At 52.4% G+C, this 23,561-nt stretch overlaps 4 non-coding genes across 4 annotated transcripts; 2 read left to right on the top strand and 2 right to left on the bottom strand.

Moving 5' to 3' along the window:
* Positions 1-326: 326 nt before the first annotated feature.
* Positions 327-399, bottom strand: TRNAR-UCG. The gene has a single exon. It is a non-coding gene; the product is annotated as a tRNA-Arg (tRNA).
* An 878-nt stretch (positions 400-1,277) lies between these two features.
* Positions 1,278-1,350, bottom strand: TRNAV-AAC. Its single transcript has one exon. It is a non-coding gene; the product is annotated as a tRNA-Val (tRNA).
* Positions 1,351-4,788: 3,438 nt separating this feature from the next.
* Positions 4,789-4,861, top strand: TRNAM-CAU. The gene has a single exon. It is a non-coding gene; the product is annotated as a tRNA-Met (tRNA).
* Positions 4,862-6,100: 1,239 nt separating this feature from the next.
* On the top strand, positions 6,101-6,173 carry TRNAK-UUU. Its single transcript has one exon. It is a non-coding gene; the product is annotated as a tRNA-Lys (tRNA).
* Positions 6,174-23,561: the final 17,388 nt, after the last annotated feature.

The raw sequence follows: 23,561 nt of genomic DNA, 5'->3' as shown, positions 1-23,561 counted from the left end.
GGCTTTTCCCCAGCTGGCGAGAAGCAGAGAAACACCCAGGCTCCATGTAGCAAACCCCCTCAAGCACAGGGACAGGTGCACACTTGGAAGAGGGAAACTGCTCCACACGCTAGCCCGGGCAGCCGCCCATTTTCTTTGGCAAGTCAGGAAGGGCAAAGGCAAGACTGGAAGCACCTGGGGCTCATGCCCCAGCCTTTGTTACACCCACCCCCCAACTCCTTCCCAGGGCTCTAGCTGAAGCCAGAGGATTGGCCTGAGCGGCCAAGAAGAGGTTCCAGTCCTGAAGGGAGCAGGACGTTCAGCCCAAAGGTAAAACTGCACAAGCACAACCACGAAGGGACTCGAACCCTCAATCGTCTGATCCGAAGTCAGACGCCTTATCCATTAGGCCACATGGTCACATAGGAAAAGGCCCTCCAGGCACTTCTTTGGAAAAGGCAGATACTGACGCATCCGACGAAGTGAGGATTCACCCACGAAAGCTCATGCTCCAATACGTCTGTTAGTCTATAAGGTGCCACACGACTCTTTGCTGCTTTTGCAGACACTGTGTTTCTCAGGTCAGCTACTGAGGGGGGCCGAGACTCTCTGGGCACAAGAAGTCGAGTTCCCAGCGACACGTGAGACTTAATTCTCTGGAGCCAGGTGCAGGGCTTTGGCAGGGAGGCTCAGGCATGGGGGATTGGGGTGCAGCGGACGGACCGGCTGTCTAGGTGCAGAGATTTAGTCGCACTGAGGAGGAATCCTGCTGACAGGCAGTGGCCAAGGCCAGTGCAACCACTAGGCGAACTAGTCAGCCGCCCAGGGTGCCAAGTGGTTGGGGCGAAATACAACGCAGAGAACCACTGGCCAGGCGGTCCGGGCGAAGGGCATTCACTGGAGGTACAAGCTTGTGAGTGCTCTCCTGAGCACAGGGCCCCTTCCCCTTTTAAGGACCTGCTCCTCATGGCCTGTGACTAGAGATGACTTGGCTGCATCTGGTTGGTCACACTCCACCTTGGGCAGTGTCCATGCTCTGGGTGTGTGAGCGCTGCCTAATTAGCGTCCCAGACACCTTGTCTACCTGGAAGCTCTTCTGCTCTTCAACCAGCCCATTCATCCCAGGAGCATTCCAGGAGGGCTGGGGAGGGGGAAAGCCACTTCACAGGCATTCAGAGAGGGAGAGGAGACAAAAGTGGGAGCAGGGGAAGTATAACAGACCTTCTGAGCATAGAAATCACTGCTGCTCCTACAACAGCAGGGACAGGCCAGTAGGAGCTCGGAAAATTAAGCCAGTATGTTTCTGCCTGGTTTTGAACCAGGGACCTTTTGCGTGTTAGGCAAATGTGATAACCACTACACTACAGAAACTCTGTTAGAGGCCTTTGCCCCTCCCTTCATAAGAACGTAAGAATGGCCATACTGGGTCAGACCAAAGGTCCATCCAACCCTGCATCCTGTCTGCCAACAGTGGCCAATGCCAGGTGCCCCAGAGGGACTGAACCTATCAGGTAATGATCAAGTGATTTCTCTCCTGCCGTCCATCTCCACCCTCTGACAAACAGAGGCTAGGGGCACCATTCCTTACCCAGCCTGGCTAATAGCCATTCATGGACTTAACCTCCATTAATTTATCTGCAAAAAGAAAGAGGAGTACTTGTGGCACCTTAGAAACTAACAAATTTATTTGAGCATAAGCTTTCCTGGGCTAAAACCCACTTCATCGGATGCATGCAGTGGAAAATGCAGCAGGAAGATATATATATATATATATATACACAAGTATCAGAGGGGTAGCCGTGTTAGTCTGGATCTGTACTGTACACCATCACCACCATTACACCAGTGTAATGTATGCCATCGTGTGCCGGCGATGCCCCTCTGCTGTGTGCATCGGCCGGGCTGGACAATCTCTAAGGAGGGGGATGAATGGACACAAATCAGATGTTGGGAATGGCGGTGTGCGGGGGCCTGTGGGAGAGCACTTCGGCCTCCCTGGCTGCGCGGTGGCGGGTCTTGGGGTGGCCATCCTGCGGCAGGGGGGCTTCGGGACCGGACTTCGGGGGGGGCTGCTGGGCTTCGGTTCATCTGCGGGTTTGGCACCATCACCTGAGGATTAAACAAAGACTGTGAAGGGCTTGCCAACTACAGAACCAGTTTCTCCTCCCTTGGTTTTCACACCTCAACTGCTAGAACAGGACCTCATCCTCCCTGATTGAACTAACCTCGTTATCTCTAGCTTGCTTCTTGCTTGCTTATATATACCTGCCCCTGGAAATTTCCACTACTTGCATCCGACGAAGTGGGTATTCACCCATGAAAGCTCATACTGGAAAACGTCTGTTAGTCTATAAGGTGCCACAGGATTCTTTGCTGCTTATATATACACAGAGAACATGAAAAAATGTGTGTTGCCATACACACTATAATGAGAGTCAGCAGTTAAGGTGAGCTATTATCAGCAGGAGGAAAAACCTTTTGTAGTGATAATTGGGACGGCCCATTTCCAACAGTTGACAGGAAGGTGTGAGTAATGGTAGGGGGACAAATAAACATGGGGAAATAGTTTGACTTTGTGTAATGACCCATCCACTCCCAGTCTTTATTCAAGCCTAATTTAATGGTGTCCAGTTTGCAAATTAATTCCAATTCAGCAGTCTCTCGTGGGAGTCTGTTTTTGAAGGTTATTTGTTGTAATATTACAACTTTTAGGTCTGTAAATGAGTGACCAGAGAAACTGAAGTGTTCTCCAACTGGTTTTTGAATATTATAATTCTTGAAATGTGATTTGTGTCCATTTATTGTTTTACGTAGAGACTGTCTGGTTTGGCCAATGTACATGGCAGAGGGGCATTGCTGGCACATAATAGCATATATCACATTGGTATCACCCCCCCTACAGTGATCCCATGGACAGTAACCTGGCTGGGAGTGGGGTGAAAGCTCCCTCTGGGCAAAGGGGTCCTGGAATGTAAGTAATGGAAGCTTCAAAGCCTGCACGGGTGTGGGCTGGGGTGCATCAGCAGAAGGTTGGACTGGACATGGGAGGCAGGTTTATATAATTTTTGGTGATGCTCAGAATGGGACCAAGTCCTGCCCCACACCCCACACACACTTGCCTAAGGCTCTGGGAGGGAGTTTGGGTGTGGGAAGGAGAGGGGCTAGGCTCTGGGAGAGAGTTTGGGTGCAGGGTCTGGGCTCAGTCAGGGGGTTGGGGTGCAGGAGGGTGTGTGGGGAGCACGGTCTTGGAAGGAGTTTTGGTGTGGGGTCTGGGTTGGGGCAGGGGGTTGGGGATGCAGGAGATGGTGAGGGGTGCAGCATTTACCTCGGGCATCTCCCAAAAGCAACCCGCACCCCACCCCACCACGGCAGCAGCCCGTAAGCGGGAGGGCTGGGGGTGTCTCTGCGCACCGCTGCCCGCAGACTCCACCCCCGCAGCTCCCATTGCCACAGTTGGCACTCGAGGAGGGAGCAGCGCGTAGAGACCCCTCCTACCCCAGGGCCGCAGGGACGTGCCAGCCGTCTCCGGGAGTGGCGTGCCACACAGAGCGAGGGCGGGCAGGAAAGTGCCTTAGTCCCCTTGTGCTGCTGGCGGTGGTGGCGGGGGTCCCCAGGCTCTTTTAAATTGCCCATGGTCAGCAGGCAGGACCAGGGAGGGGGACACTCCCAAGGGCGTAACATTGCTTTGCACAAGGATAAATCTTGGAACAGGACAAAAATGAAATGGCGGCAGAACCTAAGGAATTAAAAGCCTCCAGATTCTTGTGTGAGCACTGACTCCAAACGGAAACTGTAATTTGACTCGCTTTGTGTCTGCGGCTGGTAAAATATCAAGGCAAAGCCATTCCAGTGATTGTGACCCTGGGATTGAGGCTTTGGTCTTATTAAAATGTAACTAGCATGTTACACTTGTGTTTTTAAAGGTGGCTTCCCCAAGCAATCCCAAGTTGTTCTTCCCACAGCTGGCTGATGGGGGACAGCAGGGGATCTCCCCAATCTGGGGGAATCTCTCTGGACCCCACTGTTAGTTCTCCATCCTTTCTCCCCCTAATCACAGACACCCCTCCCCTCCCCATTATCAGTGTTTTGGAGCGACCCCTCCCTCCCTTTATGGGATACAGACTCTCTGTGACAGAGACTGACTGGGGCTCCTCTCTGCACAGCCCCAATGGGGAAGGAAAGAGACTGGGGGACGAGGGGAGAAGACGGGCAGGAGTCAAATGGGGCTAAACCAGAAAGGAGGAGATTTTCTTCCTGTTAAAATGTCCTGGAGTCTCATGGCTGAAAAGCTGCATCTTGAGTTAGGTTTGATGCATCAGCCTTTCAATTACCAGGCAAAGGTGTCACCCACAGAGACTGGGAACTACCTGCTTCCCGAATGCACCTAAAAAGCATCTGCTGTGGTGCAACTGGTTAGTACAGCAGGGCAAGGTGTTGGGATTATAAATTGAAGCCTTATGTGGAGCACTAGATTCTGTTCCCCATGTACCTTCCCCAACTTGTTTCTCTTACCTGTGTAGTTTGCTTTGCCTAATTTCCATGGAAAGTGCCATGCTAGAAAAAAAGAGAGTAAGTTCTAAAATGAAGAGGTAGGTGCACAGCTTGGAAACATCCCCCCTGTGCTGCCATTAGTTCCAGTAGATTGTTCACTGGCAGCATGAATTGATTTCTTTGCTGCTGAGAAAGCTGCCTGGACAGGTCTGTGGGCAGCAGAGCTCCCTGCTTCTTCCAGCAAACCCCTGGCTCCTTCCCTGCCCCAGTCACTGCTGTAGAAGGGTCCTATATACACTGAGCCTAAAACTTTTCCAAACCTTCTTAGCACAGTTGGTAGCGTGTCAGTCTCATAATCTGAAAGTCCTGAGTTCAAGCCTCAGAGAAGGCAATGGCTTCTGCTTCCTGCTTCAGATTTTCTACAGGAAATCAGAGAAAAGAAACTAGAGGAGAGTGGTTTCTAGACACCCTCCCACCCATCTCTCACACACAGAGAGACTTCTCTATGGCATTAACTTTTCCTTCTCTGTGGAGCTTGTATTCTTCATAGAGCAAAATAAAACAAAAACATGCAAGTCCAAGCCTAATACAGTATGAAACTCAATACAGATCAAATCTCACCCTCAGAGATCTTCCAATAAGCTTCTTTCGCAGACTAGACTTATTTCTTGCCTGGACCCAATCTTTTCGCCTGGTACAGTCCTTGTTCCAGCTCAGGTGGTAGCTAGCGGATTTCTCATGACTGCAGCCACCTTTCTTCTGTTCCACCCCCTTATATAGCTTTGGTACAAGGCAGGAATCTTTTGTCTCTCTCCTGGGGAAAAGCCCCAGGTTTAAGATGGATTCCTGTACCAGGTGACATGGTCACATGTCCTGTGAGACCCCCCAAGCCTTCATTCTTCCTGGCCTGACTCACAAATGGTGCAGGACAGAGCCATCTCCAGTCAATTGTCCTGGTTAATGGGAGCCATCAAGAGTCCAAACCACTATTAAAGGCCCACACTTTGCATCATTACAACAGGACCTCAGAGTTATAGTTCATATTTCTAGTTTCAGATACAGGAATGATCGGTTCATACAAATAGGATGAACACACACAGTAGATTATAAGCTGTGTAATGATACCTTACAAGAGACCTTTTGCATGAAGCATAGTCCAGTCACTTTATATTCACACTTATTAGCACCTTTTCATTAAACCCAATGGAGTGCAACATCACAGCAGGGAAAGGGTTTTCCTGCAGCACCTGGGAGCAGTTGAGTTTCATGTTCAGGCTGTGGTATGAGTTCCTCCAGGTTTCTCATAAGCAGACAGGGACCTTCGCGGGTGCTCTCGATACAGGAATGGCCCAGAAACAATAAAGTGATGGGGATTGCATTTTCCTTTTTTATTTCTGTATTTCCAATGACATTTCTGTTTGTGATTTCGTTTTGCTTTGTATAACTGTGTTTTCTCCTGGATTTGATATTTAACTAAAAAAAGAATAAGGCCTCAGGGCGCCGGATGGAGGAGCAGGCTGGGGCTAGGACTGCTAAGAGAGCACGAGTAGCAAGTTTTCTGTATTGTTTCCTGCCCTCATTTTCATGACGAGTTTCTCATCTGCATGAAATTTGCTTCTTTTATATGTGAGCCTGGCTAGCTCAGTTGGCAGAGCGTCAGACTTTTAATCTGAGGGTCCAGGGTTCAAGTCCCTGGTCAGATGAAGCAGGAACCCTTCCTCTCAAAATGGAAGAAGGCATCTCTCTAGGGTGTTATTTGACCTTTTTTCCCCCAGGACTTGGCTTTTCACTAGGAAGGGCCATGTACTGCCTGGGACTGAAGGGGCAACTTCCTCACATGCCCACTGGCCTCTCAGGCTGGATTAAGAAAGGCCTCTGGGAGCTGCAGCAAACTGCTGCATGACAACTTGGTGAGCAAATGCAGGGCTGCCCCCACAGGGTCATCCACACCAGAGCTCAGCAGAGGTCTGGGGGTTCCCTATTGGTCCCATGGTGTAAGAGCAGCACTCGGGACTTTGAATCCTGCAATCTGAGCTGAAGTCTCGGTAGGATCTGAGGGCAATTCCTGTGCCACAAACCCTGCTGGGTCTTCCAAGGCTCGATCTTGCTCTCTCCAATGCCATGAAAGCCTGTCTTTTGCCCGCTAGCTATTGTGACTTGAGCACAAGAGGGGATGTTTGATCAAGAAGCCTGGCCGTGCCTGGAGTCCTGTAGGTAGGGATGCGAGCTCCATTTCCTCTGAGTCCTGAAGCTGGGCTGCAGCCTGGCCTAGGAGGCAGCCCTATTGGTTGACCTACTGGCCCAAAGTCAGTTGGGCGGCGTTGGTGTTCCCCAGGGATGCTGAAGGGCCTAAGGGAGGGAGGCTCAATACTCCCCCCTATCAGTCAGGGCGGAAGAGGAGGGCTGCAAGCAGGGCCGGCTTTAGGCCGATTTGCCCGATTCCCCCGAATTGGGCCCCGCGCCTGAGAGGGCCCCACAATGGCAGCGTCTGTCCCGGAAGCAGCAGCTGTTGTTGCTAGGCAACGAGAGACCCTGGCCGGCTGAGGCAGAGGCAGCCGCCTGGGTGTTGCAGGTCAGGAGGGGGGAGGGGGGAGAAGGCACATGTGCTTTGCTGCCTTCCTTCCCCTCCCCCACCCCCAGCACTCACCTGGAGGAGACGCCGAGGGAGCTTCTGGCTCGGTGGGAGACAGGAATCTCTGCAGTGCAGCTCACTCACCTGAGCAGCTGCTGGGGCTTCCAGCGGTGAGTGTTTGCCCCTGTGATTCCCCGCAGGTTTGTAATATTGGGCTGGTTTTGTGGTTTACATGGTGTTGCTGTTTGAGGGTGAGTTGGTGCCTGCCTGTGTCTGGTTCAAAACTAAAGTCGGGATCACGTAACCCAGGAAAAAAGCCCCGAGCCGGTACTTAGGGTATGGCTACACTGGCGATTTGCAGCGCTGGAAAGCCTCCACCAGCGCTGCAATTAGTAAGTGGCCACACCTGCAAGGCACTTCCAGCGCTGCAACTCCCTGGCTGCAGCGCTGGCCGTACACCTCACTCGGCATGGGGAATAAGGATTCCAGCGCTGGTGCTGCAGCACTGGTCATCAAGTGTGGCCACACACCAGCGCTGTGATTGGCCTCCAGGGTATAAGGATGTATCCCAGAATGCCTGTTCAGCCACTCTGCTCATCAGGTCAGACTCTACTTCCCTGGCCTCAGGTGACCCTCCCTTTAAATGCCCCGGGAATTTAAAAAATCCCCTTCCTGTTTGCTCAGCCAGGTATGGAATGCAATCAGTGAATCTTTACAGGTGACCATGCCTCCACGTGGCAAACGAGCCCCAGCATGGAGCAATGGCGAGCTGATGGACCTCATCAGTGTTTGGGGGGAGGAATCTGTGCAGGCACAGCTGCGCTCTAGCCGTAAGAATTATGATACCTTTGCCCAGGTATCGAGAGCCATGCTGGAAAGGGGCCATGAGCGTGACGCGCTGCAGTGCAGGGTAAAAGTAAAGGAGCTGCGGAGTGCCTATTGCAAAGCACATGAGGGGAACCGCAGATCCGGCAGTGCCCCCACGCCCTGCCGGTTTTACAAGGAGCTGGATGCGATTTATGGGGGTGACCCCTCTGTAAATCCAAGGACCACGATGGACAGTTCAGAGCCGGTAGAGGAGGGGGAGGGGGAGGCAGACAGTGAGGCTACTGTGGTGGGGGAAGACACCCCGGAGTCCCAGGAGGCATGCAGTCAGGAGCTCTTCTCAAGCCAGGAGGAAGCTAGCCAGTCGCAGCCCCTGGAACTTGGTGCAGAAGAATCACAGGAGCAGGTCCCAGGTAAGCAGCTTTTATTGCAATGCAAAGGTTTTGGGAGAGGAGGGGGGATGGTATGGCTGCATGCCTGCATGCCTAGACATGGAATATCCCATTGATGTGGTCTATCACGTCGCAGTAATCTGCCTCTGTAATCTCTTCAAAAGTTTCTGCAAGAGCATAGGCAATTCGCGTGACCAAGTTTAAAGGGAGAGCCATTGTGGTCCCTGTCCCATTCAGGCTAACGCGTCCGTGCCACTGTTCCAGGAGGGGTGGGGGAACCATGCTTGCACAGAGGCAAGCTGCATAAGGGCCAGGGCGGAATCCGCATTGTTGTAGGAGACCCTCCCTTGCTTCTTTGGTAACCCGCAGAAGGGAGATATCTTCAAGTATTAACTCCTGTGGGAAATGGAGGGAGTGTTTCAGTGCTGGTTTCCCCAACTGCATAGCGCGGCAGGCAGGAACCCCAGGAACCCCAGGGTTAACAAAGCCCAAAAACAGGCAGTCTAGCCATGAAGCAAGAAGCACCCTGCTCGAGCAGACCGCGGCAGGAACCCCAGGGTTAATTCCTGAGGGACATGGCAGTGCTGCATTTAACAAAGCCCAAAAACAGGCAGTCTAGCCATGAAGCAAGAAGCACCCTGCTCGAGCACACCGCGGAAGGAAACCCAAGGTTAATTACCATTACCATTTCTGGGAGGCTGTGAATTCTCTAGCAGTTGCTGAAATGTGTGAGGAATGCTTGTGAGACTTTAAAATAACTTCAGATTATACACAATGCAAGCTCTCTTAAAATGTATCATTTGCTGTATTTTTACAGTGACCTTGAGTAGTCCTGGGCCGGTCTTATCAGTGACTGAAAGAAAGCTTCAAAACCTGAGGAGGAAAGCTAACAAAAACAAAGAAGATTTGGTGAAGGCAGTTATGAACCAGTGTGCAACAGAGAATAAAAATGCGCATGACTGTAGAGAAAAGATGCAGCACTGGAGGGAAACAGAAAGCAGGAGAAAGGCGTTGACGCTGAAGAAAACCACGAGGCAGCTTATAAACCTCATTGCGCGCCAAACAGACTGTATGCAGTCACTGGTAGCAATGCAGGCAGAGCACTACCGTGCCAAACGCCCACCCTCCCAAACCTCTTTCCCCTATGCACCAATGTCAGCTCCAAGTCCCGTTCCCCAGCATCCAGGTTCTTACCTACACCATCACCAGCTGCCCCCGACACCTGTACGGTCACCTATGAGCCCAGAGAACTACGACCCTTACCCTCTGCACTCAACCCCCATCACCATGCAACAGTACAATCCTGAGGTGCACAGCACTCCTGGCAGTACATATGCAAAACTATGAATGTACAGTTCAACAACCAACCCCCCTGCCCGTGTACTTCCTTTTTTTTAAATAAATGATTTCTTTGATTATGAAACAGTTTTTATTATTGCATAAAGTGAAAGATAACAAACCCCAATGAAAACACAGGCACTTAAAAGCACTGTAACCAGTGCACGTCACTCCTGGTCAAGGCAAAAAAACATTACTGTTGGCTTTCAGCCTCAAATTCCTCCCTCAAGGCATCCCTAATCCTTGTTGCCCTGTGGTGGGCATCTCTAGTAGCCCTGCTGTCTGGCTGTGCAAATTCAGCCTCCAGGACTTGCACCTCGTTGGTCCATGCCTGGCTGAATGTTTCACCCTTCCCTTCACAAATATTATGGAGGGTACAGCACGCGGATACAACCGCAGGGATGCTGCTTTCCCCCAAGTCTAGCTTCCCATAAAGCGCCCACCAGCGCCCCTTTAAACGGCCAAAAGCACACTCCACAGTCATTCGGCATCGGCTCAGCCTGTAGTTGAAACGGTCCTGGCTCCTGTTCAGCTTCCCTGTATAGGGTTTCATGAGCCAAGGCATTAATGGGTAAGCGGGGTCCCCAAGGATCACAATGGGCATTTCAACGTCCCTTACTGTGATCTTTCGGTCTGGGAAAAATGTACCTTCCTGCATCTTCCTGAACAGGCCACTGTTTCAAAAGATGCGTGCATCATGCACTTTTCCAGGCCAGCCTGTGTAAATATCAATGAAACGCCCACGGTGATCCACAAGCGCCTGGAGAACCATAGAGAAATACCCCTTGCGATTAATGTACTCGTAGGCTAGGTGGGGTGGTGCCAGAATAGGAATATGCGTCCCATCTATTGCCCCTCCACAGTTAGGGAAACCCATTTCTGAAAAGCCATCCACAATGTCCTGCACGTTCCCCACAGTCACGGTTCTCCTTAGCAGGATGCGATTAATGGCCCTGCAAACTTGCATCAACACGATTCCAACGGTCGACTTTCCCACCCCAAACTGGTTCCCGACCGACCGGTAGCTGTCTGGAGTTGCCAGCTTCCAGATTGCAATAGCCACCCGCTTTTCCACCATCAGGGCAGCTCTCAATCTTGTGTCCTTGCGCCGCAGGGTGGGGGCAAGCTCAGCACACAGTCCCATGAAAGTGGCTTTTCTCATACGAAAGTTCTGCAGCCACTGCTCGTCATCCCAGACTTCCATGACAATGTGATCCCACCACTCACTGCTTGTCTCACGAGCCCAAAAGCGGCGTTCCACGGTGCTGAGCATTTCCGTTACCGCCACAAGCAATTTCATGTCACCCGCTTTAGGAAAATCCATATCATCATCGGACTCCTCACTGTCACTTTGGAGCTGAAGGAGGAATAGCTCAACTGCCAAACGTGATGTGCTGGCGACAGTCAGCAGCAAATTCCTCAGCAGCTCAGGCTCCATTTCACAGCGTGCTGAACTCACAATGGCAAGAAACGTGGACGGCGAAAATGACTGCTGGGAAGTGAAGCGATGCACCACGGGGCGTTGGAACAGGAAGCGGAATGACCCACACACTTCCTTCCCCTTCCCACAATACTCAGCGCCAAAACGGCGCCAAAACGGGATGAGGTGCTCTGTGGGATAGCTGCCCACAATGCACCTCTCAGTACAGCGCTGGAAATGCTGCCAATGTGGCCACACTGCAGCGCTGGTAGCTGTCAGTGTGGCCACACTGCAGCGCTGGCCCTGCACAGCTGGACGACCAGCGCTGCAAACTACCAGCGCTGCAACTCGCCAGTGTAGCCATACCCTTAGTGCTGTGAACTCCAGGTGAGAGAGAGAGGGAGGTTTGGAGGAGGAAACCAAATACATCAAGAGGGAAGAATGCGAAAGGTCTGCAACACGGCAGGCTGAGACTTATCTCTCCTCCCCCACTTCCCGGCAAGAAGGGAAACTGAGGCACGGAGTGATCTGATTCCCCTCTCCAAATTATTTTGCAAAGAAAGAGGACGGGGGCTCCTATCCAGACCAGTTCCCTTCCCATCAACTCTGCTTTCCCTGCTGCAAGATCTGTAGGGGCTGAATATTTCCATTAAACTATGGCTCCTTCGTTTGCCCTACAACAATAAATTAGACCAGCTTTTGGGGGGGGGCTATTCCCCTCCCCCAAAGCTGTGGGGATATTAAGTTTTTTTTGAGGGGGGCATGATAATATTCCAGATCAATCAAATGCCCAGCTCAGCTTTCTAGCCATCCAGCAGCTCTAGGGCAGGGAAGGAAGGTGCTCTTGGTGCAGAGTGGTTGCAAAACAGGGGTGAATTTAGCGGGGGGAGTCCAGTTGAAATCCCGCCTCATGCAGCCATACAGAATCTCTGGCAGTGCTGGGAGAGGCCAGGAGTGGAAGGTGGCCTGGGGGTGGGGGGACATTTGCCCTCAGTCCTGGGCTCTGGGATGGACTAGGCTGGGTGGTGGGTTCAGTCTAGTCTTCCAGCCTGTTGCTCTCACTGAGGTTTGTGGTTTTCATCTGGCTCCACCGAAAAGAGCAAACAAGCCCAGTAGAAAAGCGGGGTGAGAGAGGCGGAAAAGGGTGTGTAATGGGTTAAAGTGACCCATCAACAAAAGAGTAAAACCCGAGTTTGACTGGGTTTCCCCCCAGCCACCACTCCTGCAAACACTGGGCAAGGGTGTCACGGAGTGTGGGGGAGTCCGGCCCTGCACCCCTCTTCCTGAACTCACAGTGACTCTCAGCCAGCCAGTAAAACAGAAGGTTTATTGAACAACAGGAACACAGGATACAGCCCAGCTTGTGTTCAGAGCCAGGACCCCTCAATCTGGCCTTTCTGGGGGGGTTCAGGGTGCTTGGATCCCAGCCTAGGATCCCCTGAAAACCCACCCGCCAGCTCCAAAACCGAAGACTGACTCCACTCCACCCTTCCCTTTGTCTAGCCCCCGCCAGAGGTGACGACCTCCCCTCCCCCAGGCCAGGCTCATGTTACAGCTGAATACCTGGCTCTCACCTCAACAGGAACACAAACAGTCCCTACTCCATCACAAAGGGGCAGCCCCATTCCCCACCGAGGCTATGGTGAGAGGCAGCAGAGGAGGAAGGAAGCCACATGTGATGGCATGTGATGGCAGCAGGGGGCTAGGGGGTGAAGAGGGGTGTGATGGTGGGGCCCAGCAGGGAGGGGGGCAGGTCCTATTTTACTGCTGTGATCTGGTCACCCCATGTGCCGTTTCTTCCTGCCCCCGCCCCTGAACCTTGCTTCGATGGGGCGGAGCTGGGGAAGGAGGGTTTGTTTCCACGGGGCCGGGCGGCACTGGGGGGCGGGGGAAAGGATGGGGGCAATTTTATATTAACAAGGAAATATTTTATAAATTTTAATAAAATAGTGAAGAAAATCAGTTGTACAACTATCAAAACAAATTCTTTTCCTGATATGAAAGTGCAAATCAGCTAATTAATATATGATGTAATGTATGTAATAGATAATTTTGTTATTATTTATATAGTCATGGAAAGTAAATAATACATGGAAGAAATGAAAGGGTTTTTTTTAAGTGCTTTTTTGTTTTAGTCATCCCTGCCGGGGCCCCGTCGAAACTGTTCGAATTGGGCCCCGCACTTCCTAAAGCCGACCCTGACAATGAGGCTAATCATCTAGTGGAACAAGCTCCGCAAGGGACGTGGTTAATTCCCCATCACTGCCCTGTGTAAATCAAGACCGCAGCTCTTGCTGCAAGACACCTGGTGTGTGGGTGTCCCTGTTCCCCTTCAGAACCTCTGGTGCATGGTGCTTCCCTCCTCCCAGTTCAAGATCCCCATCATGTGGGTGCTCCCATCCAGGATCTCTGGTGGGTGTCTCTGTCCCCCACCCCATGAACTAGCTCCCGTGTGTGGTTTCCCCTGCTTCCCCCATCCCGGATCTGTGGGTGTCTCTGTTCCCGTTTTCAAGATCCGTGTTGCTTGGGTGCGTCCCTCCCCCCCAAGTCAGAATCCCCAGCGTGTGGGTGCTCCCATCCCCCCTCCCAGGCTCTACGGGGGGGTGTCTGTATAAAAAGAGACCATGTCTCACTGTCTTGCCCAGGCTACGCTGCAGGGGCTATTCACAGGCACAATCCTACTACTGATCAGCACAGGAGTTTTGACCTGCTCCGTGTCTGACCTGGGCCGGTTCACCCCTCCTTAGGCAACCTGGGGACCCCAAGCTTCCCCGGGATCACCACATTGATGCCGCGCTTAGTGCAGACACCCGATCGGCACAGCCCCCTGAAGTCCAGAACTCCTGAGCTCAAGCGATCCGCTGGCCTCAGCCTCCCCCGGCGCTGGGATCACAGGCACCAGCCACGGAGCCCGGCTTGCTTTGTGGCCTGGCAGCTCGAGCTTTAAACTCTGCTTGTGAGCTCTGTGCCTTGGCCAGACGGGGACTGTCTCATGTCGAGCTGCAGGCTCCTCTGTCCTCTCAGGTAAGATCCCGGATGTTTCGGTGCCCTCCATCCCCCGTCCAGGAGCTAGGAAAGCACTGACGTCACCAAGTAAAGTAAGAGCCAGAGCGCTGTGTGCAGGATCGTCTATTGGGCCCCTCACCGTGGTGTCTGTCAGGCGCAAGGAGAAACCAGGGAAATGTTTTCATGGCGTTTAAGGGCAGAAGGGGCCATTAGCTCAGCTAGTCTGACCCCCGAATAACACAGAATTACACCATGACACACATTGATCCCACAGACCTTAGATAGATCAAAGCGTTTCAGCCCTCAGGAAGGAGGCTAAACTGGGTGCCAGAGGCAGCGAACAAGGGCCCCCCAAGGCAATGGCAGGGAGCTGACGAGGTGAAATATGCCCAGATGATCCCAGCAGGCGACCCACCCCCATGCTGCAGAGGTGGGAGTCCCTGTTCCTCCTGCCCTTAAGAATCTCTGGTGGTGAGTGGGTCCCCCCAGTTCCCCAGATAAGAATCCTCCATGTGGTTTCCCTGGCTTCACCTCCAGATAAGAGCATTGTGTGGAGGGGGTGGGAGGAAGGTTGTCTGGCAGATCTGTAAAGGGGGACTGTGTCTCCCTGTCTGGCCCAGGCTCCTGGGAGGAAGTGATCTCAGTGTGTCTGGCTGTCTCCATTCCTCCCACCCATAAGAATCCCTGGTGTGTGGGTGCACCCTAGACCATTAAGGATCTCTGGTGGGTGGGTGTCTCTCTCCCCCTAGTCAGGATCTCTGGGACGTGTCTGTATAAAAAGAGACTTTGACTCACCCAGGCTGGGCTGCCATCATCGAACAGACCAGGTCCTTCTGTGGAGGGTTTGCGTTCCTCCAAGGACGTGATTTCAGTGTGTGTGGGTGTCCCTGTCCCTTTAACCCTTAACAATCCCTGGTGCGTGGGTGCGCTGGGCCCCATTACAATCCCCTCTGTCTTACCCCCCCATGAGGGATCCGGGGGATGTGGGTGTTCTCCACGCTACTGGGAGTGTCTGGTGCCCCTGTCCCTCCGGGTTAACAGTGGAGTGTGTGAGTGTCCCCCCGCCCGTTAAGGATCCGTGTTGTGTGGATGCCCCCGTTCTTCTCATTAAGAATGGTGCAACGGAGCATATGGGTGTGTCCCCCACCCCATGAACTAGCTCCCGTGTGTGGTTCCCGCTGCCCCAATCCAGGCTCTGTGGTGTGTGGGTGTCTCTGTTCCTCTTTTCAAGATCCGTGTTGCAGGGGGGGCGTCCCTCCCCCCAAGTCAGAATCCCCATCGTGTCTGTGCTCCCATCCCCCGCTCTGCAGGGGGAGAGGTGTCTGTATAAAAAGAGACCGTGTCTCACTGTCTTGCCCAGGCTATGCTGCAGGGGCTATTCACAGGCGCGATCCCACTACTGATCAGCACAGGAGTTTTGACCTGCTCCGCTTCCAACCTGGGCAGGTTCACCCCTCCTTAGGCACACTGAGTTAGGAGGGTATGTTGTCCATGTGAGAGCTACGTTCAGGAGTAGAGTATAACGAGCGGTTACGAGGATGAGGACGGATTGACCCGCGTTTGGTGAGGTTTAACGTTCGGTGTTTTTGAATCTTTGCCACAATCTAGTTGAAGCAGGGTCAGTATGAAGTCTGCCCTGCCATCTGTTGGTGATGTGTCGTCAAGGCCTTTTGGGGTGATGTCATTTGCATGGTCACACCCACCCCGGATTGCATGATGGGAGAGCTTGTCCAAACGGTCATTTCAGCTGCTGCGATATCCCCAGTCTCTTTGTTAGTGGGGCAGGAGTAATCCAGTGTATTTTCCCATTTATTTTGGATCAAGGACAGAGTAACTGTACCTGGCATTTGAGGCCTGAGAGCGTCACCCTGTTCTAGAAAGTCCTCACCATTAAGGGGTATGGGTTCCTAATGGCAGCATGTGGAGGGAGGTAGAAATGGATGGGTTGGTCTCTTGCAGGTGCTGCTGATGTCCTTTCTGCTGTCCCTGGTGTGGAAAGACAGAGGCAGAGGCGGTTTTGAATCTCTTCAAATTGTTGTGAGTGCTGCAGTTGCTCACCCTAAGCTTATGCTGTTAGATCTCTTTGACGGTGTATTTTGGTCCTGAGAGGTAAATTGTGTGTTGTTAGGGAGTGAGGTAGCAAACGTTAGTTGCAGAGGTGGTGCACGTGCCACGGAAGTCGTGTGCACCCCCCCCCCCCCGCTCCCGCTCCTGTCCAAGAGTCCAGTATTTGCATAAACCCACCCACTGACCTGTGACTAACAATCTCGCTCTGCTAACTCTTCCAGCAAAACTTTTCTGCCAAGTGCTTATTCTGCTATATTCCTATGAACTTAAGCTTTTAAGTAGCGTCAGAGTCCACCTCCTTCAGTATAACTCAATTTTTTACATATCTGTCTAAGTTTTTAAACGTATGCTTAACACATTATTTGTAATGGGATAATAATTAATTCTATTTTTCAACTAAAGAAAGAAGAAAACCATAAAATGTGCATTTAGAGAGTTTAGAAGCATCTCATGACGTTAAACACATATAGCTATTTTCAATCTCTCTTAAATTGCTATTCTTTGGAACCCATGTCCCTTGTCTAACGATTTTTATGTAGGTTCTGGTGAGTCCCGAAATCATGAATTGCTAAGTACCGTTCTACTGTTTTTGATTCATATGACCAGGATTACTACACTTTATTACTCCTGCCCTATTAAGAAAGAGTTTGGGCATCCCACAGCAGCCAAAATCACCAAATGGACAAGCACCCCCATCATGCAATGTGGGGTGGGTGTGACCATGCACATCAGCAACTAAATGCCTTTGCATCACATCACCAACAGATGGCAGGGTAGAGTTCATTCTGACCCTACTGACATCCTCCCCCCAGCCAAGAACTGGTGATCCTGATAAATCACACTCCCTATTATACCAGCTCACTGGTATTGAATGCTGATGTTATTGCTAGCAAAAGTAGCCACCCATCTCTGCCCTGTAGCATCCAGCTTAGCCCTTGATAACACAGAAGTCAGTGGATTGTTCTCTGTCCATAGCTGAAACTGAGCACCGGACAAGTAGTCTGGAAATTTCTCAGTGATGGCCCATTTCAAGGCCAAGAACTGCAGCTGGTGGATGGGATAGCGAGTTTCGCTATCAGACAGTCCTCAGCTGGCAAAGGCTATAGATTTACATTTACCTTCCACTTCCTGGTAGGAGACTGCTCCCAGACCCTCCAAACTGGCATCAGCATGCAGGATAAACGGTTTGTTTCGGTCAGCAAGGACTAGGACTGGCACATGAATCAGGCAAATAAAGATTTCCCGTAAAGCCCTGTCACATCTCTCATCCCGCCATGTCCCCAATGGAGAGGAGAGGAGCCCCTCCCCTGTCCCAGGCCAGGCACACCAGATCTTTGGGGGGAGGTGTCCATGGCCCAGCCCAGGCATGCTGGAGCTGCTGGGGAGAGAAGTTCCTTCCTCAGCCCGAGCCCACCAGAGTTGATGTTTCAGTGGGGGAGAGGTATCTCTCACTTGGTTTTTAGATGCTCTGATGAGAGGGAGCAGGAGGAAGATTTTTTTTTCTTCTCCTTGCATTTCAAACTATCCACCCCACCCCCAACCATTTTCTGCTCTAGCCTGATCTCTCTCTCACGTCTCCCGGGCCGTCCTTAGCCATAGGCAGCCACCTAGGGCACCACTAGGTCTGGGGGCACTTCTCTGCTGGGAGCCTGGACAGATGGGAAGCAGTGGAGCATGTAAGAGCAGGGCTGCTGGATCCTAGAGAGAGCCGAATGCAGCACAGTCTGAGGGAGGGGATCGGCTGCTGAGGTCTCTGGGAAGGGGAGGGGGTAGGGTTTGGGGAAGGAGCTCACCTGTGAGTGTGACTCTTTCCCCCCGGCTGAGGTGAGGTGAGGCAGGCTCTGCGGCTCTGGAACCAGTATCCTCTGTTGTCCCCCATAACTTCCATTCTTCTCCCCCCCTGCCCCATGGAGCACCCCCTCCTTTCTCCCTCCTCCCCAGGAACATCCCTCTCTCTCCCCTCCCTCCTCTCCGTCAGGGCTGGGTTGGGTGAGGAGCTGGGGGGTAGGTGGGGGGAAGGCTGGCTGCCTGCTGAGGAATGAAAGTGAAAGAAACTCACTTCCTGGGCAGTGAGCCAGGATTGGAATGTCACACAGGGCTGGGCTGGGGTTAGCCAGATGTGTGAAAAATCAGGACAGGGGGTGGGGGTAGGGTGAGCAGATATCCCTATTTTATAGGGCCAGGCCCAATTTTGGGGTCTTTGTCTTATATAGGTTCCTTTTACCCCCCCCACCCCCACCCCCTGTCCTGATTTTTCACACTTGCTGTCTGGTCACTCTAGGTGGGGGTAATTGGTGCCTATATAAGACAAAGCCCCAAATATCGGGACTGGCCCTATAAAATCAGGACATCTGGATCTGGTCACCCTAGCTGGGGAGCGCCTCTCCCCCGGGCTGGCAGCTGCCAGCGATCCATCTCATCCGGGGGGAGCTGCACAGGGCAGGATGAGCTGCTGTGGCTCCATGGGTGATCTGTCCCTGAGATCAGATGCTGTGCTCACTTCACCATGGTCCGTAAGGCTGGTGGTGGTGCCCATTGGCGTGTGATTGGACCTGAGGGTTTGCTGCTGCTGTTGCCACTCTGCATCCCAAGAGGTGGATTTTGAGGTCTACTGCAGCTGTTGGACCAGCAGGCTGGGGGGTGAGCCAAGCATGAAATCAATACTGTGTTGCCATTTAGATTGTCATTTAACAACTTTGTTTGCCAAAAATTCTTGCTAACAATCCTGAATCCAATTTCAATATTTAAAAAAAAAAATCAATATCTTAGCCAAAAGCAGAAAATTAAGTTGTTGATAATTATTAGTGACAGGTTTGGTTTGAGGCAGGGAGTGGGCCAGTTTTCATCAGAGAAACAAAAAATGTCGACTGACTTTCCTATAGCCTGTTACTCCTGATAAGAGCCCTCCAACAACTGTAATATGCTCATCTCCTTACTAGTGTATAGAGCAGGGGTCGGCAACCTATGGCACACGCGCCAAAGGTGGCAGGTGAGCTGATTTTTGATGGTATGCAGTGGCAGGCTGAGCGGCTCAGCCCATCACTGCTCTGGGGTTCCGGCTGCTGCCCTATTGCCAGCTGGGATACCGGCCGCCGGCCCCACTCAGCATCTGCTGCTGGCCTGGTGACCCCCAAGGAACCCCAGGCTGGCAGCGGGCTGAGCAGGCCGGCTGAACCACTCACCTGCTGTCAGCCTGGGGTTCCATTCACTCAGCCGGCAGCGGGCTGAGTGGGCTGGTGGCGGGCTGAGTGGGGCCAGTGAAGGGTTGAGTGGCTCAGTCTGCTGCCAGTCTGGGGTGCCGGCAGCACTCAGCCTACTGCTACTCTGGGGTTCCAGCTGCCTGCCTCTTGCCAGTCAGGAGCCCAGCCGCCGGCCCCACTCTGCCTCCTGTCAGACTGGGTGGTCAGAACCCCAGACCAGCAGCGGGCTGAGCAGGGCCTGGGATCCTTGTCTAGGGGTCCAGCCACCAGTCCCGCTCAGCCCGCACCCGGTCTGGGGTTTCATTTACTCAGCTGGCAGTGGCCTGAGCAGGACCTCAGATAATAACAATAGTTTATTTATATAATATAGACATATTATTACTGGCACGAGAAACCTTAAATTACAGTGAACTTGGCACACCACTTCTGAAAGGTTGCCGACCCCTGGTATAGACTGACCATATGTTGTACTAAGATTCTCCTGCTTTTTTTTTTTCCTGTGAGTCAGTATAGTTATATAAGCCCAGGCCCTCTGGATCAGGGGGCTGGGCCACAGCAGTTCAGTATAAGCCCAGGCCCTTAACCAGGGCGGGGCAACAGCAAGTTATATAAGCCCAGGCCCTCTGGATCAGGGGGCTGGGCCACAGCAGTTCAGTATAAGCCCAGGCCCTTAACCAGGGCGGGGCAGCACAATAGCAGTCCTAGACTCAGGTCTGCACAGCAATCAGTCTCGTGAAGGTTCTCAGGTGCAGGCCCTCAGGCAGGGGCTGCACAGAAGGCACACAGTCAGTCAGTCTAAGCCCAGGCCCTTAACCAGGGCGGGGCAGCAGTAGTTCAATATAAACCCAGGCCCTCTGGAGCAGGGGCGGGGTTACAGTAGTTCAATATAAACCCAGGCCCTCTGGAGCAGGGGCCGGGCAACAGTAGTTCAATGGGGCTCAGGTCCTGGTGGCAGGAACTGAGCAATACCAACCACTCGGATCAGTGCAGGCGATTCTGTCTGCGCTGGGGTGAGGGGGAGACTGCCACCCGTGAGTGGGGTGGCAGGGGGGACACAGGCCCACCCACTCCACTGTGTCCCAGCCCGTGGGCCCTATTAGCGGCTAACACTGCCGCTGGTCAGTGGGGTCCTGACCGCAACACACTGACATGGGCACCTCGGTGCCTATAGCCTGACATGGGTCGGCTATCCCCGGGCTACACTCCATCTCCCCCTCTACCGGTACCTGCTCCTCGGTCGCCGGGAGTTCGGGCCAGTCCATCTGCATGGGCTCCTCGGGACCAGGGCTTGGGGGCAGGTCCGGCAACTCCTGCTGGAAGTCCGGCCAGGCGTGCTCAGGCGGCTCCTCCGGATAACAGCAGGGCGGAAGCGGCGGCGGCTCCTTTTCGTAGCCGGCGCGAGGGAGTCTCAGCAGCTCCTCAGAGTACCGATCCCGGGGAAGCTCTGCTGGTTCCTCATCGTACCGGGCGCGGGGTAGCGGGGGCCAGTCTGGATCGCCGCATTGGGTCCTAGAGGGCTCCCAGTCTGGAGCCCCCGCTGGCACGTCTGCTCCCGGCGGTGGCTGGCTCCAGACTGAGCTTTGGCGTCCTCCTTTTCTACTTCCTGTCCCGCCCCTTGACTTCCGGGGGGCAGGGACAGGAAGTGGTGGCTCAGACCAGCTGGGCTTCTGGGAGGGAGCGCCCTCTGCTGGGTAGGAGGGGAGCCTCACTGACTCGCTACATCACCCTAGCTGGGGAGCGCCTCTCCCCCGGGCTGGCAGCTGCCAGCGATCCATCTCATCCGGGGGGAGCTGCACAGAGCAGGATGAGCTGCTGTGGCTCCATGGGTGACCTGTCCCTGAGATCAGATGCTGTGCTAACTTCACCATGGTCCATAAGGCTGGTGGTGGTGCCCAGTGGCGTGTGATTGGACCTGAGGGTTTGCTGCTGCTGTTGCCACTCTGCACCCCAAGAGGTGGATTTTGGGGTCTACTGCAGCTGTTGGACCAGCAGGCTGGAGGGTGAGCCAAGCATGAAAGTAGGACTGTGTTGCCATTTAGATTGTCATTTAACAACTTTGTTTGCCAAAAATTCTTGCTAACAATCCTGAATCCAATTTCAATATTTTTTTTAAAAAAATCAATATCTTAGCCAAAAACAGATAAAAGTTGTTGACAATTATTAGTGACAGGTTTGGTTTGAGGCAGGGAGTGGGCCAGTTTTCATCAGAGAAACAAAAAATGTCGACTGACTTTCCTATAGCCTGTTACTCCTGATAAGAGCCCTCCAGCAACTGTAATATGCTCATCTCCTTACTAGAGTATAAAGCAGGGGTCGGCAACCTACGGCACACGTGCCAAAGGTGGCAGGTGAGCTGATTTTTGATGGTACACAGCAGCAGGCTGAGCGGCTCAGCCCATCACTGCTCTAAGGTTCCGGCTGCTGCCCTATTGCCAGCTGGGATACCGGCCATCGGCCCCACTCAGCACCTGCTGCTGGCCTGGGGACCCCCAAGGAACCCCAGGCTGGCAGCGGGCTGAGCCCCCGGCTGAACCACTCAACCTGCTGTCAGCCTGGGGTTCCATTCACTCAGCCGGCAGCGGGCTGAGTGGGCTGGTGGCGGGCTGAGCAGGGCCGGTCGGGGGTTGAGTGGCTCAGTCTGCTGCCAGTCTGAGGTGCCGGCAGAACTCAGCCTACTGCTACTCCAGGGTTCCGGCTGCCGGCCCCTTGCCAGTCAGCAGCCCAGCCGCCGGCTCCTGTCTGCCTCCTGCCAGCCTGAGTGAGCAGAATCCCAGGCTGGTAGCGGGCTGAGGGGGGTTGGCGGCTGGGATCCTGGCTGGCAGGAGTTGGTGGTCAGAACCCCAGACCAGCAGCGGGCTGAGCAGGGCCTGGGATCCTTGTCTAGGGTTCCAGCTACCAGCCACGCTCAGCCCGCTTGCCGGTCTGGGGTTCCATTTACTCAGCTGGCAGTGGCCTGAGCAGGACGGGGGGCCAGGACCCCAGATAATACCGATAGTTTATTTATATAATATAGACATATTATTACTGGCACGAGAAACCTTAAATTACAGTGAACTTGGCACACCACTTCTGAAAGGTTGCCGACCGCTGGTATAGACTGACCATATGTTGTACTAAGATTCTCCTGCTTTTTTTTTTTTCCTGTGAGTCAGTATAGCTTTTGCCAGCCCAGAAGTTGGGCAGACAATATTTTACGTTTTCACAATGTTTTCTCCACCTTTCATAAAGTAAATACATAGTTAATATGAGTTAAAAAGGCCAGGGACACTTCCTTGTGAAGAATCTGTACAGCAGATCATGCTAGAGCTGTGAAAATGTCAGTTTTTGATGGAACTTTAGAGGCAGTGATTTAGCATGTATTTTATCATGTGAATGTGCTGCTATTGCTAATGTCTTTCCAAACAAAAATAAGGCACAATAGGACTTCTGTAACATTTCTGTACTACCTTAATCTAGATGAGATGATTCTGTGCTGACTTCATTTTGGTCACTTTGTGCTTTACCTAGCAATAAAACTAGGGTTATATTTTCCCACTGTTTGGAAACCCAGCTTATTAAACTGATTTTGCAGCCAAAAAAGCCAGAAAGATTGCTTTTAATTAAAAACAAATCTTTGTTTCAATACCTCTTCATATAAATTTCCAATAAAATTTTGACAAATTAAAAAATTATATTATTTGCATCATTCTGTCAAATCAGAATTTTTTCTATAGTGCTACTTCTTTAGTGCTAGTGCATCAGCATTACAGTGTGCTTAATTAAGTTAAACTGGTTTTAATAACGTGAATGTGGCAAGTTTTCCAATACTGTATGCTTATATTTGTGTTGCTAAGAGCAGATCAGGCAGAGGGGCACCAGTTTAATAATCTCGCCTAGGGCACCATAAATCCTAAGGACGGCCCTGCATAGCTCAATTCTCCTTTTCCTGGCCTTGTTCCAGAGCCCTCACAGCCCAATTCTCTGCCCTAACTTTGAGCCCCCTACTGCACCCTGAACCTCTCATTCCAACCCCGCCCCAGAGCCTGCACCCCCAGAGCCAGTGCTCTCATCCCCCTGCACGCCAACTCTCTGTCCCATGCAGCCTGATTTAGGGTGTACTAATAATATTAATTTGGAAAATATGATGAAAATGTAATTTATTAGCTTACATTTTATTTAATTTAATTGAGTTATAAAGTTACAGTTGCATTACTGCTATTCAAAAGATACATATGGCATTATATGCAACAAAGGATTGGTTAATATACTCACACCCTTCCTTGATAACCTGG

Source organism: Mauremys mutica, unplaced genomic scaffold, assembly GCF_020497125.1.
Source record: "Mauremys mutica isolate MM-2020 ecotype Southern unplaced genomic scaffold, ASM2049712v1 Super-Scaffold_100186, whole genome shotgun sequence".
NCBI classification, from domain to species: domain Eukaryota; kingdom Metazoa; phylum Chordata; order Testudines; family Geoemydidae; genus Mauremys; species Mauremys mutica.
The sequence above is the reverse complement of the archived record's forward strand: the minus strand, read 5'-3'. Positions and strand labels throughout refer to the sequence as shown.